The sequence below is a fragment of the Hemicordylus capensis genome, chromosome 4 (genome assembly GCF_027244095.1).
Source record: "Hemicordylus capensis ecotype Gifberg chromosome 4, rHemCap1.1.pri, whole genome shotgun sequence".
In the NCBI taxonomy this organism is placed as follows: Eukaryota; Metazoa; Chordata; class Lepidosauria; order Squamata; family Cordylidae; genus Hemicordylus; species Hemicordylus capensis.
In genome coordinates, this window is record NC_069660.1 from 58,419,759 (window position 1) to 58,434,996 (window position 15,238).

A 15,238-nucleotide genomic window follows, 5' to 3' on the forward strand; every position below is an offset into this window, starting at 1 on the left:
CAGACCAGGGTTTCCTAGATTTGGGTATCTAAATGTTGCTGTACTCCTCCCATCACCCCCAGTTACAACAGCCAGCACTGTGGCTGGGGATGATGGGAGCTGTAGTTCAACAACATCTGGGAACCGAAGGTCTACCCCTTCAGGGTAGCGTAAAAGTCCAGGTGTGACTTTACCTGTCCTCAGCTCACAATGATGCCATCTACAGTCTTGCCCCCACTTAAATGGAAACTGTCACATTCACTGCTAGGCTTACAGCCCTTGGATGTCTAAACAGAGAACTAGCTCCTTAAGAAACACCTTTCTGCCACAAGTGTATCGGAATATACTTTTGTACACAATTTTGATAAAAGTGGTGGGGGGTGGGAATACTTCAAACAATATTGCTACAATGAGAAGCAAAGTGTTTCTCAGCTTAAAACTCTCAGTGTGTGCCATTTCTAGTCCTCTGTTACGTCCTGTTTAAACGGTAGATGAATCAGTCTAAGTATACTAAGGAGCACAAGATTCGGCCAAATCAAAAAAACATCACTACTCTCTCAGTCCTGAGCTATTCCATAGCTGCCATCACTATGTAATGAATGTAGGTAGATTACGGGGTTTATAGCACAACAAACAGCTAAGCCGTTTTATGTCAAACACTGGAGTATCTTATTTGAAATCTGGCCATAAAATTGCACTCTACTGATTTCATGATGGTTCAGTGTTCAGCAGCTGAAAAAATATATCTATCATCTGGTGCTGGGCAGCTGGTGACCTCATAACATCCTGGTTTCAGCACGGTTGAAAGGCTGTATATTTTCAGCAGTTATGGAGAAGCTGGGAGAGATCCGCTCACATTTGCATTTTTGTTTTATTTATTTTGACATTTTCTAGGCCACAATTCTATTAAAAATATGCAAAGTCGTATGCCACAAGACAAAAATAATTATAATAACAAATGCAAAATAAAAGTAGCAGCAGATTTAAACAGGAGAGGAACAGTGAGTAAAACAGCACTAAAAACAATCCAATCTAAAAGGCTTGGGAAAAGGTCTTTACCTAGCACCTAAAGGGCATTAATGTGGGCAGTAGGTAAGCCTTGCTGGAGAGAAAACTTCACAAGTGGGGTGCCACAACTGAACAGGCTCTTTTCACCAGTCACCACACAACTAACCTCAGAGGAGGATTACCAAGGACAACTTCAGTGCCTAAGTAGGAGAATGGGGCAGCCCTTCCTTGAGGTGAGGTGAGGCAGTTGCCTCAGGCAGAAATGCAGAATGCCAGCAGGGGAGAGGGTGCTTCCCAGTGAATTGCACAGAGGGCTGCATGTATGACTATCTGCCTGGAGGGCAGAAGCCATGAGTATGTACTCAGTGCAAAGAGCTCCTGGCTCTCAACGAACAAGTTTGTTCCCTTGAAACCAAGGTGGCTGACCTGGAGAAGCTCAGGGAATCAGAGAGGTATGTGGATAAGACTCTCAGGGATGTGGTAGAGGCATCCCACTCTCAGGCTGACAGCTCCTCTGCTCTCATGGAGATTGAAGGTCTCAGGGAAGGAGGACAATAGTCTGAGGAAGAGGCAAATGCTTCCTTAGAAGGGGCGCCTTCCCTGGGTGATGCACCCATATCCTTTTGCACAGAGGATACTCCTCCAGGGGTTGGTGGTCTCCTAGTTGTGGGCAATTCAATCATTAGAGGCACAGAGATGGGTTTGTAACCCATGTATAGACTGCACGGTGACTTGCCTGCCTGGAGAGAAGGTTGTGGAAGTGATGCAGCATCTAGATAGATTGTTAGGCAGTGCTGGGGAGGAGTCAAGCTGTCGAGGTGCAAGTCGGCAGCAAAGATGTTGGAAAATGCAGGCTGTTAGATCAAAAGATTCTGCCATGTTCTGGCATATTACAAAGCACTCTCCCAGCTATTGTCCAAATCACTTGGACTGTCATATTCATCCAGGGATCTGGGAGAAATACTTTCAAAGATCCTGCTACTGTTTGCAGAAGCTCCACTTGTGCCATTGAGGATACTCCAGCATGGGCTTCAGCTTCAGAGACCCACAGTCTAGTCACCCAATTAAGACTGGGGAAGGCTCCAGGTGAGGATCTTATTCCACCGGAGGCTGTTAAAAATAATCTGGACTGGTGGGCCCCTATCCTGGCATCGCTCTTCACCTATATTGACACAAATGGCCTGAGGGTTAGCAATCATTGTTCCTATATTTAAGAAGGGCAAGAAGGATGACACCGCCAATTACAGACCCATCAGTTTGCTCAATACTATTAGCAAACTTTATGCGAGACATCTATACGAGAAACTTGGGGATTGGCTGGAACAGGAAAATCGTCTTGCTGAGCAACAAGTGGGCTTCAGAGAAGGGCACTCAACTATCAATCAGTGCCTAGTTCTACAGCACCTTATCGGGAAATACTCCTCCTACAGGAAATATTCCTACGGGAATTACTCCTCTCTTTATGCCGCCTTCATTCATCTCAAGGTAGCATTCGACTCCATCTCACGGGTCAAATTATGGGAAAAGTTGGAAGCCTCCTCCATTGACTGGCACCTGCTATACCTTCTTCATACCCTGCATGTAGACACATCACTCAAGGTGAGATGTAGCCCCCAAGGCCACCTCACAAGAGCTGTTACAACTCAGAAGGGCATCAAACAAGGATGCACTTCAGACCCACTCCTCTTCAATTTCTACATTAACTCTATGGTGGGCCAGCTCAGCAACCCTGATTTCCACCCTCCAAAGCTCGCTGGGAGACACATTGCCATCCTGGTATATGCGGATGATGCAGCCATCCTCTCAAGGATCCCCATTGGCCTTAGAAGAGCATTGAGGGCCCTGATGCTGCACTGCAGGTAGGACTTTCCTGGAAATCAACTATCACAAAACTAAAACTATGGCTTTCACCAGGAGGCCCAAGATCCACTCTTGGTGGATTTAGGGGCATAAGATAGAGCAAGTTGCACACTTCAAATACTTGGAAGTAGTTTTCATTCTGGTGGCTCTAGGAAACCTCATGGAGAACATGTGGCTTTAAATGCCGAGAGAAGCTCCTCTGCCATTCTCAAATTCCTGTGGACAAGAGGAGGCCATTATGTACCCGTGGCTCTTGAACTGTTCACAGTCAAGTCACTAGCTCAGCTCCTCTATGGTGCTCAATTGGGCCCCTTCCCCAACATTGCGACTCTGGAACTTGTACAATCTAAATTCCTGTGGGCAGCACTCCAAGTATCAAGATGTGTCTCCAGGGCCACTCTGCGCCTAGAGACAGGCCTGATCAAGCTGGAGGCTAGGGTGTGGGTGGCCATTCTCTGTTATTGGTTCAGACTATCCTTTTGCTCAATTGGTCTTGCCCCCCTAACCCTACACAATGATTACCAATCTAGCTGGATTCAGACAATTTAGACAAAAATAGCTACTCTGGGCCTTTCCCCCTTGACCTTTCTCAGCATGGGCTACGATCAGGCAAAAGCAACCATCAAGCAGCGCATTACAGACATTGAGCATCAAACCAATCTCAGCAGTGTCCTAAAATTTCATATCAGTGATGGGCTTAGATATTCTGCTTCTCCAGCAGCATAACTCACCCAACTGGAGGTTCCAATGCACAGAAGGTGTTCACTTTGGCTCTCTGTCATGTCCTCCCTTCAGCAGTGCTAGAAGGCCATTAAAGAAAGACCCCATTTGCAGAGTGACTATGCCCCTGTGGCCTAGGGCAGATTGAAACTACTGAGCATGTTCTCCTCTGCTGCTCGTTCTATAGAGACATTTGCGCCTCCCTCATCCTCCCATTGCTAAGCAAGTATCCAGGTCATCTGAGCCAATTCTACAGCTCCTCGCTGCTCTCTGACTCTAAACCTGCCATCACATATAGCGTCGCCAGGTACTGTGTGGCTGCGATCAGCATTCGTCGGTGGATGACAGGCAGTGAGTCCTATCAGCCTTAATCTGACTCTTGGTAACTATGGGCAGGCCCTACAATTGCTCACATGCCTCCCTTTTTACTGCTCCTTATAACCTTTAATCCGGCTGTTTTCCAGTTTTATTACTCAGGATTTTATATATTTCTGTCTTCTCATGTCCTTTAACTTTATTACATCCATTTTTATGTCCCCCACCTTTTTATGCCTTTCATGCATTTTTATGACTTTTACGATTTCTCAGGCATTTAGGCCCTCATGCTTTTGATGTATTATCTACTATTTTTAGTTCTTTTAGTATTAATATGTACCATTTTATATGTAATCACTTTTTATCTACTCTCACTTTTAACATGTAATCACCCTTATACTTTATGTTGGTCTGTAACCATAATAAAGATTGATTGATTGAAAAACACTGTGACCTGGAGTTGGAGAAGCAAATCAGAGAGGTGTCAAAGAGAGACAGAGCTGTAATAATGGCTGACTTCAATTATCCTCCCAAAGACTGGGCAAATTCACATTCAAGTGATGACAGAGAACAAATTTCTAGACATGCTGAATGACTGTGCCTTAGAACAGTTGGTTGAGGAACCAATCACAGAGAAGGCAACCTTGGACCTAATCCTGAGTGGTGCACAGGACCTGGTGTGAGATATCAGAGTTGTAGAACCACAGGGGAAAAGTGACCTTAGTGTGATTCAAATCAGCTTATATGTGAGTGCAGCATTACCAAGGAAGTTCAACATAGATGCATTGGACTTCAGAAGAGAAACTTCTCAAATATGAAGGGACTGGTAAAAAGCTGAAAGGAAAAGTCAGGAGGGTCAAATCACTCCAGAAAGCATGGAACTTATTTTAAACCAAAACTAGCTGGGCATCTGTGCCCCGCTTCTCCCCCCAACCCTGCTTCTTCTCCCCCTGCCCGCACGCCCTGCTTCTCCCCCGCCCCCAGTTTCGGGCTGGCGGGCTGGCCAGAAAGCCGGCCTGTCAATTCCCAGCAGCCAGGCCAGCCTGCCACTGCTGCCTGCTGCTCCCGATGGCTGGGCCAGACCACTGCAGCCTGCCACATCCCTATTTTCTCCCCCATCCCCATCGCCAATTGGCAGCAGCTCGCAAACTCTCATGAGAGCTGCCACACATGGGATCAGTGACGGGTACGCCTAGGAGAAATAAGTATATAGAAGATAGATAGGTAGGTAGGTAGGTAGGTAGGTAGGTAGGTAGGTAGGTAGATAATAAAAGCTCAGTTGGAACATATACCAAGGAAGAGGAAAGGCACCACCAAGTTCAGGAGGATGCCAGCATGGCTAACAAGTTGAATCCAGAGAAACTTTAAAAAGGGAAGACAACATCTTTCAGAAAACGGAAATCCTGCCCAAATGAAGACAACAGAAAAGAATGTTAACTCTGGCAAAAAAAAATTGCAAGGAGATAAGGGATGCAAAAAGAGAATTTGAAGAGCATATAGCTAGAAGTGTCAAGGGGAATAACAAAAACTTCTTTAAATATATCAGAAGCAGAAAACCTGCCAGGAGGCGGTTGGACCATTAGATGATAAGGGTGTGAAAGGGATTATTGAGGATAAGGAGACTGCAGAAAAGCTGAATGAGTTTTTTGTCTTCATGGTGGAGGATACTGACCATATAACTGCTCCACCACTAAGCTTCTCAGGCTTGGAGGCTAAATAACTGGGCCAATCTGAGGTGACAAGAGAGGATGTTCTAAACTGCCTTGAAAAATTAAAAATTAACAGATCACCCAGTCCAGATGGCATCCACCCAAGAGTTATGAAGGAACTCAAATGTGAAATTGCTGATCTCCTAGCAAAAGTATGTAACTTGTGCCTACAATCAGTCTCTGTACCAGAGGACTGGAACTGATTTTCAAAAAGGGATCTGGGGGGCCTTGCTGAAGGGAAACTAGCATGGCTTCTGGAAGGGCAAGTCTTTCCTCACTAACCTTTTGCAGTTCTCTGAGAGTGTCAACAGGCATGTGGATAAAGGTGATCTGGTTGAAAAAGTATACTTGGACTTCCAAAAAGCTTTTGACCAAGTTCCCACCAAAGGCTCTTGAGCAGTCATAGGATAAGGGGACAGGTTCATGTGTGGATCGGTAACGGGTTGAAGGACTGGAAACAGAGGGTAGGAATAAATGGACAGTTTTCAAAATGGAGGCAAGTAAAAAGTGGGGTCCCCCAGTGATCTGTACTGGAACCAGTGCTCTTTAAATTGTTCATAAATGATCTAGAAGTTGGGGGAACCAGTAAATTGGCCAAATTTGCACATGACATGAACTAGGGTAGTAAAATCCAAAATAGATTGTGAGGAACTCCAAAATGATATTTCCAAACAGGGTGAGTGGGTGACAAAATGACAAATGAGGTTCAATGTACGCAAACATAAAGTGATGCATACTGGGGCAAAAACCCCCAACTTCACATCAGAATGGGGTCTGAGCTGTCGGTGACTGACCAGGAGAGGGATCTTGGGGTTGTGGTGGCCAGCTCGTTGAATGTGTCGACTCAATGTGCGGCAGCTGTGCAAAAGGCCAATTCCATGCTAGGGATCATTCAGAAGGGGGCTTGAAAATAAAAATGCTAATATTATAATGCCCTTAACCAAAGATACGGTGCACCCACATTTCGAGTACTGCATACAGTTCTGATCATATATTACGATCATATATTAAGGAAGATATTGCAGAACTGGAAAAAGTTCAGGAGAGGGCAACAAGATGATCAGGGGCCTGGAGCACCTTCTTTATGAAGCAAGGCTAAAGCATCTGGGGCTTTTTAGTTTGGAAAAGAGGCAACTGCAGGGAGACATGATAGAGATGTATAAAATTATGCATGAAGTACAGGGACCACAGGACTCTGTGGGCACCAGGAGTCAAAATCGACTTGACACCACACTCTACCTTTACAGGGAGTGCAAATATTTTGGGAAAGCGAAGAATTTTTTCTCCACCTCTCAACACACTAGAACCAGTGGTCATCCCATGAAACTACAGGCTGGGAAATTTAGGACCAACAAAAGGAAGTACTTTTTCACACTATGCATATTCAGTCTATGGAATTCTCTGCCATAGGATGTTTACAACTACTACAACAAATATTTACGTATATACTGCTTTTAACAGAAGTTTCCAAACTGATTTATATAAAGAAATAATAAATATATAAGATAAGATGGATCCCTCTCCCCAAAGAGTTCACAATCTAAAAAGAAACATGATAAGACACCAGCAACAGTCACTGGAGGTACTATGCTTGGGGTGGATAGGGCCAGTTACTCTCCCACTGCTAAATAAAGAGAATCACCATGTTAAATAGGTGCCTCTACCTAGTTAGCAGGGGTTAGCAATGATGTGGTGATGGCCAGTAGCTTGGATGGCTTTAAAAAAGGGCTTGGACAAATTCATGGAGGACAGGTGTATCAATGGCTACTAGACTGGTGGCTATAGGCCACCTCTAGCCTCAGAGACAAGATGCCTCTAAATAGCAGTTGCAGGGGAGCAACAGCAGGAGAGAAGGCATGCCCTCACAGCCCTTGCTTGTGGGCTCCCCAGAGGCATCTGGTGGACCACTGTGCGGATGCTGGACCAGATGGGCCTTGGGACTGATCCAGCAGGGCTGTTCTTATGCATCAGATTACTGGGGCAGCAGCAAGATGCCCTCCTTCCTTCTCCCAACTTTTTAAGGGAAAGAGGGGGAGAGGTACGTGCAAGGGTGGGAAGCATCTGACACCCTGCCTCAGACATGGCTGTTCTTAGAAAGCCCTGATGGGATGCAGGGCCTGGGGCAAATCAACCAGTGCTGGGCCCCTATTCCAGTCAATGTAATGGGGAGTTAAAAGAGTGGGGCCTAAACTCGAGCAGTCGCCCTGCTTGCCCTCCCCTAAGGACAGCCAGCCCCTGCCTCAGGAACACTGAGGCCTTGAGCATCAGTGCAGTGCAGGCACATGTGCAAAACAGATTAGTGGCCAAGCTGGCAAGAGGACTCAGAATTCCTGAATCTCTATAAATCTGAGAAATGCCATAAGCCAAATATTTCAGTAGGATAGGATTACCTGATGTAAGACAGCCAAGCAGAATCTCCTACTGTCCAAAATATTGTGGGAAAGGGCTCCATTGCTGCCTGCAATGGGAATGGCTGAGGAGGTCAAGCTTTACAGCAACACATCAGAAGCCCTCTTGACACACTATTTCAACACTCACGCAATCAGTGTACAGTGTACACACGTACAGTTATTCACATGTTATGCTGAACACAGGTGTAGGAGTACAGTTCCTGTATGCACCATGAATTTAAGGGGCCTGTAGAGGGGAAATGCTTGACTAACAAGCAGAAGGTTGCTGGTTCGCATCCCCGCTGGTACTATATTGGGCAGCAGCGATATAGCAAGATGCTGAAAGGCATCATCTCATACTGAGTGGGAGGAGGGAATGGTAAACCCCTCCTGTATTCTACCAAAGAAAAGCACAAGGCTCTATGCGTGCCAGGAGTTGAAATCGATTTGATGGCACACTTTACCTATCCAGGTTCACTTTTAAAATGAATGCAGGTATGGTCATTGACACAAAAACTTGTATAGTGCACCAACATAATGTCTGAATAGGTGCACAATAAAGGTAAAGTTAAGTGTGCCATCAAGTCGATTTCATCTCCTGGTGCCCACAGAGCCCTGCGCTTTTCTTTTGGTAAAATACGGGAGGGGTTTACAAATACATAATGTATTTTCCCCAGGAAAAGCAGTAGCAATGGCCCCACTCCATGATACCATTCACTAACTCAGGAAAGGTGCCAGCATGATTTAACTGAATATGTAATGTTACATTCCACCCAGAATACACTCTGCACTCATACACAGAAAAGTAGCCTTGAAACCACATAGACGAGGCCTGTGCAATTAGGTCTATGGCTCCTAAAGCACACAGAGCAGCACTGGTTGGACATCGTTTTTTGCCCATCTCACCACAGCAGCAAGCAGCTGTCAATCCTGATGAATGGAGGAGTGCTGACTCCAGGAAAGCCCTAGAGCCCCAGCCTCCTCTATGAATCACTTTGCTGGCTCTGGGATTCTGACACTCCTACTGAGTTAGGCAAAGAAAGAGGAGAATGGCCCCTTTGCAGTTTCAAAGAGGAGAGGGAAGAACCACTCACTCAGCCTCACTGAACAGGGCCTCACGGGATCCTCTCCCCCAATAGCTTAAAGCCCTCAGTTCGCCTGCCAAGGGAGTCCACAGGCAACAAATCATCTTTTAAGCTGCCTTGGGGACTGCTCCCTTGCAGGTTAGAGGACTGGGGAGAAAGGAAGAGACCCAGGAGGATAAAGGCCTTAGCTGTGTAGCCTCTGAATCCAACTGCCTGCACCCGACACAGGACAACAGAATCCACACCTCAGTGCTCCATACACACTGCACTGCTTTCAGTGTAACATACTCTTGAGCCTCATACATCTGAAAAGCGATACATACAAAATAAAAATGCATGGTCTTCCCAGGTTACATTCCACAATCATACAATCTCTGTACAGTGTAAACAGGTACAGATCTGTATGTAGGTACACTTCTTCACATGTTCTATTGAACACAGGTATAGCAGTTCACTATGCCTATTTGAGGGAGCTGTACTCAGGTTCACTTTTAAAACCGACACAAGTAGATTCATTCACACACACAAAAACCCCATGTACATGTGAACAGACATTCAAATGCAGGTACAGTGTAACATCTGGATAGGGCTGCATATGCCACTGAAAGCAATGCAGCACCGATAGAATATCTGCAGTAGGATGTGCAATTGGATGGGCACCTCTTGCAAATGCCCAACATTTTCACGGGTCTACACCAGAGCTGCTCAACTTCAGCCCTCCTGCAGATGTTAGCCTACAACTCCCATAATCCCTGGCTATTGGCCACAACGGCTGGGGATTATGGGAGCTGTAGTCCAAAAACAGCTGGGGGGCCTACACTGAGCAGGCCTGGTCTACACTAATCATTATTGTTGTACTTATATGCTGCTCTTCCTTTTGAAAGTTTGGCCTGCCTTCCATGACTCCCAATAATTTCCCATCAAGCACTGGTCAGGTCCACTCATCCTTAAGTTCACCAATGTTATTGGATTAGGTATCCCCAGAACATTCACAGGACCATGTGAAAAAGTGCAAGGGGCTGCCAGTGCCAGTTTCCGTAACTTTAACGTATGTTGTGGCTGAGAAAAAGCACTGTAGTGTGCAGCACTGGGTGTGAGGTAAAGGTAAAGTGATGTCCCCAAGTTGGTGTCAACTCCTGGCACTCACAGAGCCACGTGGTTGTCTTTGGTAGAATACAGGAGGAATTTACTATTGCCTCCTCCCATACAGTTTGAGATGATGCCTTTCAGCACCTTCCTATATTGCTGCTGCCCAATATGGGAGTTACCCATATTCTGGGGAAACATACCAGCAGGGATTCGAACCAGCAACCTCTTGCTCACTAGGCAAGTCATTTCACCACTGCACCATTAGGTGGCTCGGGTATTATGTAGGCGGTGATAATCTTTTGGTTCCTAATGCACTCAACACAGTAAAGCCACATTTAAACTAGCAGAAGAGCTTGTTGTTCACAAACAGGACCCAGTCTGAAAGGAAACAGGAAGGCCCCAAACTCACTGCTTGACTCTGGGCCAGTCACTTATCTCAGCTTCACAGGGTTGTTGTGAGGATAAACATAGCTATGTTCATCACTCTGTGCTCCTTGGAGAAAAAGCAGGATATAAACATAAAAATAATATAAATAAATAAGTTCTGCTCCAGCCCCAATTCTGAAATCAGCAACCTGCCTTCTGAAACTATGACATCACAATTTATGCTAAACTGCCTATGTTGTAACAGGATGCAATTGTCACCGCAGAACAAGCAACCCGTATTCACACAACCTTTTGCTCACAGCCTCTCCAGAAAATGCTACCAGGGATATTTGGTGCTGGATAAATGCCTCACCAGCACTCAAGCACGCCCCACCCCACCCCACCCATCTGGCAGCACCCTTTGCTTCCAAGAGCTGCTAACCAAGCCACACACCATCTGGCAAGGCTGTAAGGGAACGATAGTAAGTGGGAGTCTGCAGTTGTGGATGGGAGTTCTCCCTTCTAGGGCTTTGTTCTCACTTCCCTACAGTGTCAAAGATCGACCTCTGCAGAGTGCAAAGAATGCTGTGAAATCAAACTGCTGGCTTCTGCATGCTGACAAAGGAGGATCATTTCTCAACTAGTCCTGGAGCCAGAGAGAGAGAGGCCCGGCGAGCTTTGGAATCGCCCCCCCTCCAAAAAACAAAGAAACAAACAAACAAAACCCGCCACTCCTTAGTGATTTCTCTTGTCTCTATACCTTCTTATTCTCCATACCTAGGGCTGTTAAGAGCAAGACTGAGGAAAGCAGGAGGGACTTATAGCTCTGTGTTATTTCAGACTGCTAGGGAAATCAGGTGTAGGTTTTAGAAATCGTTGCTTGTTAGTCTCTGGTGCGATTCCGTTTGTACAAGAGAGGCTATTGTTTGCATGCGCGGGGGGTTCCCCTCTTTAAGTATGCACAACATTGGGGACTTTTGTTATTTTATTCTCAAGCCCTCCACAACGGCAGTTGCCTGAAATCGGCATATAGGGCTAGCAAATACCGCCAAAATGGAGTTTGCATGTCATCCACAAGCAGACCGGCCAGTACTATGTTATGGCATACCGAGTAGTCAGCTTTCTAGATCCTCTAGCACGATTCCTCGAGTTCCACTATAACATACACGGAATCTGCCGGATGCGAGGAATCAGCGCCCTTACTCCGAGCTTCGCAGCGACCATCAAAGCCTCACGCTTCTTTTGAGTAACAAGCAGGAGGAAGAAACCGCCTGCGAGTTGGAAGAGGAGCAACCGCCGCCACCCGATCCCTCGGAAAAGCCCGGCGTTGGAAGTTGAGTTCCCCAAGTAGCTCACCTGGCCGGCGCGGCGCCGCTCCCCAAACTCAGTCCCGCCGCCCTGCCCGGCCTTCTCGATGCCGGGTCGCGAAGCCCTTTCGTTTCCTGATGCTCTGCCAGCCAGAGGCGACCATCAACCAGAGAGCCTCCGTGCAACTGAGCCCTTGAGTCACCCCAACCCACGGCGGCGGCGGGAGGCCAAAAGTAGCCCAGACACTTCCAGGGGGATCGGCGGGGGCCAAGGGCAAACTTTGCACGCTCCCGGCTGCCTCCCCACCCGGCCGTGAGCGCCTCCCCCCGCGACTGCCCCAAAGCCCTGCCGCTGCCAGCCCAAGCCCAGCCGTTTACCTGTTGGCACCCCTTCACAGCGGCTCTGCTGCCGTCGAGTCCTTACGACGGGCCACGCCGACGCCGCTGCCCATCTCCTCCCCAGCGTGCTGCGCCCCGGGCGGCCCGTCCGTCCGGATCCGTCCGCCGCGGCTGGGAGTCAGCAGCGCCGCCACGTGCCCGGCTGGCAGCGCCAGGGGCAGGCTGGCATCGCCTCTCTTCCCCGTCCCTCCGGCAGGACTGCCCGGCTCCTTCCTTCGTCCTGCCGCTCGGCACGCGCGCTCAGCCTTTAGAGGAGGCTCCGCACGGCAAAGCATCAGGCTGCCTTTGCTCCGTGCGCGGCCAACCTGAACCTCAGCTTCCTCTGGGGGCGGCTGGGCATGCCGAGGCGAGCGCACGGAAGGGCCGCAGCGACCCCTGGAGCCTGCGGAATGAACAACACCGACCCTCTCCGGGCTAACCTGACGCATGGCGCCAAACCCCGGAAGGCTGGAAAGGAACGACTTGCAGAAACCCTCCCTGCGCCCTCCACGCCTTCTTCCCTGGCAGTGACGGACTGGGTCTAAAAATATTGGTTGCCAGGAGACAAAGGGGGCCCACCCACAACTATAAGGCTATCATTTACTTTTTATAAGAAATAAATAAAATTTTCAGAAACACATAAGTGGGAAAAGGTACAATTAAAATTTTTGTGAAATAAATGTATATATTTTTAATAATTACAGTGTACATATATTGTACATATTACTGGCAGTTTAATTGAATTTTTAATTTTTTAAAAAAAAAATTAAGTAAATGGTGGATATTTTTTAATAGTTTGCTTGTACTGAACATTTTACACATTAACAGGTAGTTCAAAAGCATATTTCATGCAGTCCACTATACTAAGAGCAATCGTTTGAGTTCACTAGATGATTGTGCGAATCTGTCAATAATGGCTTCTGCATCCAATTCATCTAGCAATTCCTTTTCAATGGATAGCAACATGTTTGATTCCAAGTTCTCCTCAGACAGTGAATTTCTTAGCCTTGTCTTTATAATCTTTAGCTTTGAAAATGTCCTCTCACATTGGACTTGAGTAACTGATAGTGTGCAGATGACTTTATAAAGTTCATAAAGGTTATCATATGCCTTGTCATGAAGTCTGTTGGATGCCAGAATTTTTAGTACACACGATGAGCAAGTGCTACAAATTTTACACTTGTTGCAACTGGAATCCATATCCTCACCATCATTAAGCAATAGCTTTAATACATCAAAGTTCAAAGCAAAAGAAAACAATTCCAATATTACTTGATCTTTGCTGATTTGTGGAGACAGCTTAATAATACCTTCCAATGCTTCATCTTCAAGGCCCTTCTCTGCAATAGTTTAAACTTTGCTGGGTCCAAGCAGGATAAATCTTTATACAACTTTTTGTGTTGTACAAAGCATGAATCTAGTGACTGGACAATGCGGTCTAAACACTTTTACTCGAAAATCAGCTAGAGAATCTGAGGAATTTCCTTCATCATCTATAAGCTCATCTGCCATTCTTTTCTTCTTCCTCTGCCTCTTAACTGGCAATGCTGTTTCCAAAGAGTCAATTTCCAATGTTTGATTTTCATCCATATTCAAATGTGAAATTTTGTCATTACATTTGTTTACAAATTCCAGTGCCTTGCTGTGAATGTTATCAAATGTTCTTGTCTGTTCCTTCAACTTTGTTGTAGCTGAATCTACTAAACTCCATGCAGCAAACATATCTGAACCACTTGTCTGTAAATAACTTGATAATGGGGCTGTAGTTTCAAATATATACAAATAAGTACATGCTGTCAATATTGTTTCATACTTTAGAAGACTTTGAAGTGAAACATTTGCTACTTGTTTTGTTTTTGCATCAAACTTGTCTGAATCCGCTGCCCTCCTCCAGGCACCCCCGGCTGGCTGGGCGTAATATAAAGTATCCTCGAAAAATGATTTTATTTTTTTAAAAAATTATTAAAATAGTACTACGATGTAAATTTTAGTTGCATACAGTAATAATATTGTCTAGTGTTAAAATATTGTCTAATGTTTAAGGGGGCCCACTTCATCAGGGGCCCACAGGGCCCACTTGCCATCGGGCAAGCTGACACCCTGGCCAGTCCCCCACTGTTCCCTGGCCTAGCATTACTAGTCTCCCCCACCCCTTTTGGAAAATAGGCTGTTGGCACATTTAACAACTGTGCGGCAGGCAGAAATTCAACCGATGTAGCTTTTCTTCCAGCACGAGGATGCTGCATAATGAACGCTTCACCTGTTGGATTTGTGTCTGTCGTGCAACTGTTAAAAGCACAAGAAGCCTTGTTAAAGACACAAGCAAAAACCCTTCTACAGGTACAAGAATATCTTTTTCCTTAACTGTGAGCAATGTGATGCCTAAGAGTTACCATAAGAGCTTAATTAGAATTGTGAATTCTAATCAGGCTGAACCCTTAATTAGAGGGTTCAGCCTCTCCAGAACCTTTTGCAAATGCCAGAAACATAAGCCTGTTCTGCAATGAAAAGTTGGGGGGGGGCGGGGGGACGACTGCATTTCAGATCCTGAATGAAAAGCACCAGAAGATTATGGGGAAATATCATTAGCTGGTTCCGAATGAGAAGGCACAGCCTAATATTCAGAAATAACTTACTTTTGACAGGACAAGACAAACTTAGTCCTCCAGATGTTGTTGAACTACAACTATCACTTCCTGCCACAATTATTGTACCTGGAAATGCTAGGAGTTGTGGTTCAAGAATATATGGAGGGCCAAGTTTGGTCAGCCCTGACTTATCAGGATCTTTCGCATGATTCTGTTTCTTTGCTCAAGAGCAGCAAAACTGACAGTAGGGGGGCAGTCCAAGACATGTTGCTGCCTGAGGTAAAGGACATATATCACCTCTCCCCGTCACACATGCATCTGTGGGTGGGTGCTGCTCCTCATTCTCAGGCCAGGCTGCCCAGGCAGTGATGGCGACACATAAGCACGCTCAGGCCATGTCTCAGCCATCTCAGCCAGGCAGTGGCGGCAGGGGCATTCCTAGCT

General features: G+C 46.3%; 1 protein-coding gene across 3 annotated transcripts in view; it reads right to left on the minus strand.

The window, feature by feature from the left end:
- Positions 1 to 12,598, minus strand: part of TAFA3 (TAFA chemokine like family member 3) — a 145,636-nt gene extending 133,038 nt beyond the window's left edge. Inside the window, exon 1 of one of the 3 annotated variants that reach the window (XM_053251054.1) lies at positions 12,207 to 12,598. The gene's annotated coding sequence lies outside the window, so the exon portion shown is untranslated. Of the gene's footprint in view, positions 1 to 11,877; positions 12,162 to 12,206 lie in introns of those variants that run through there. The other 2 variants (XM_053251056.1, XM_053251055.1) reach the window with 2 other exon arrangements.
- Between the last annotated feature and the right edge of the window lie 2,640 nt (positions 12,599 to 15,238).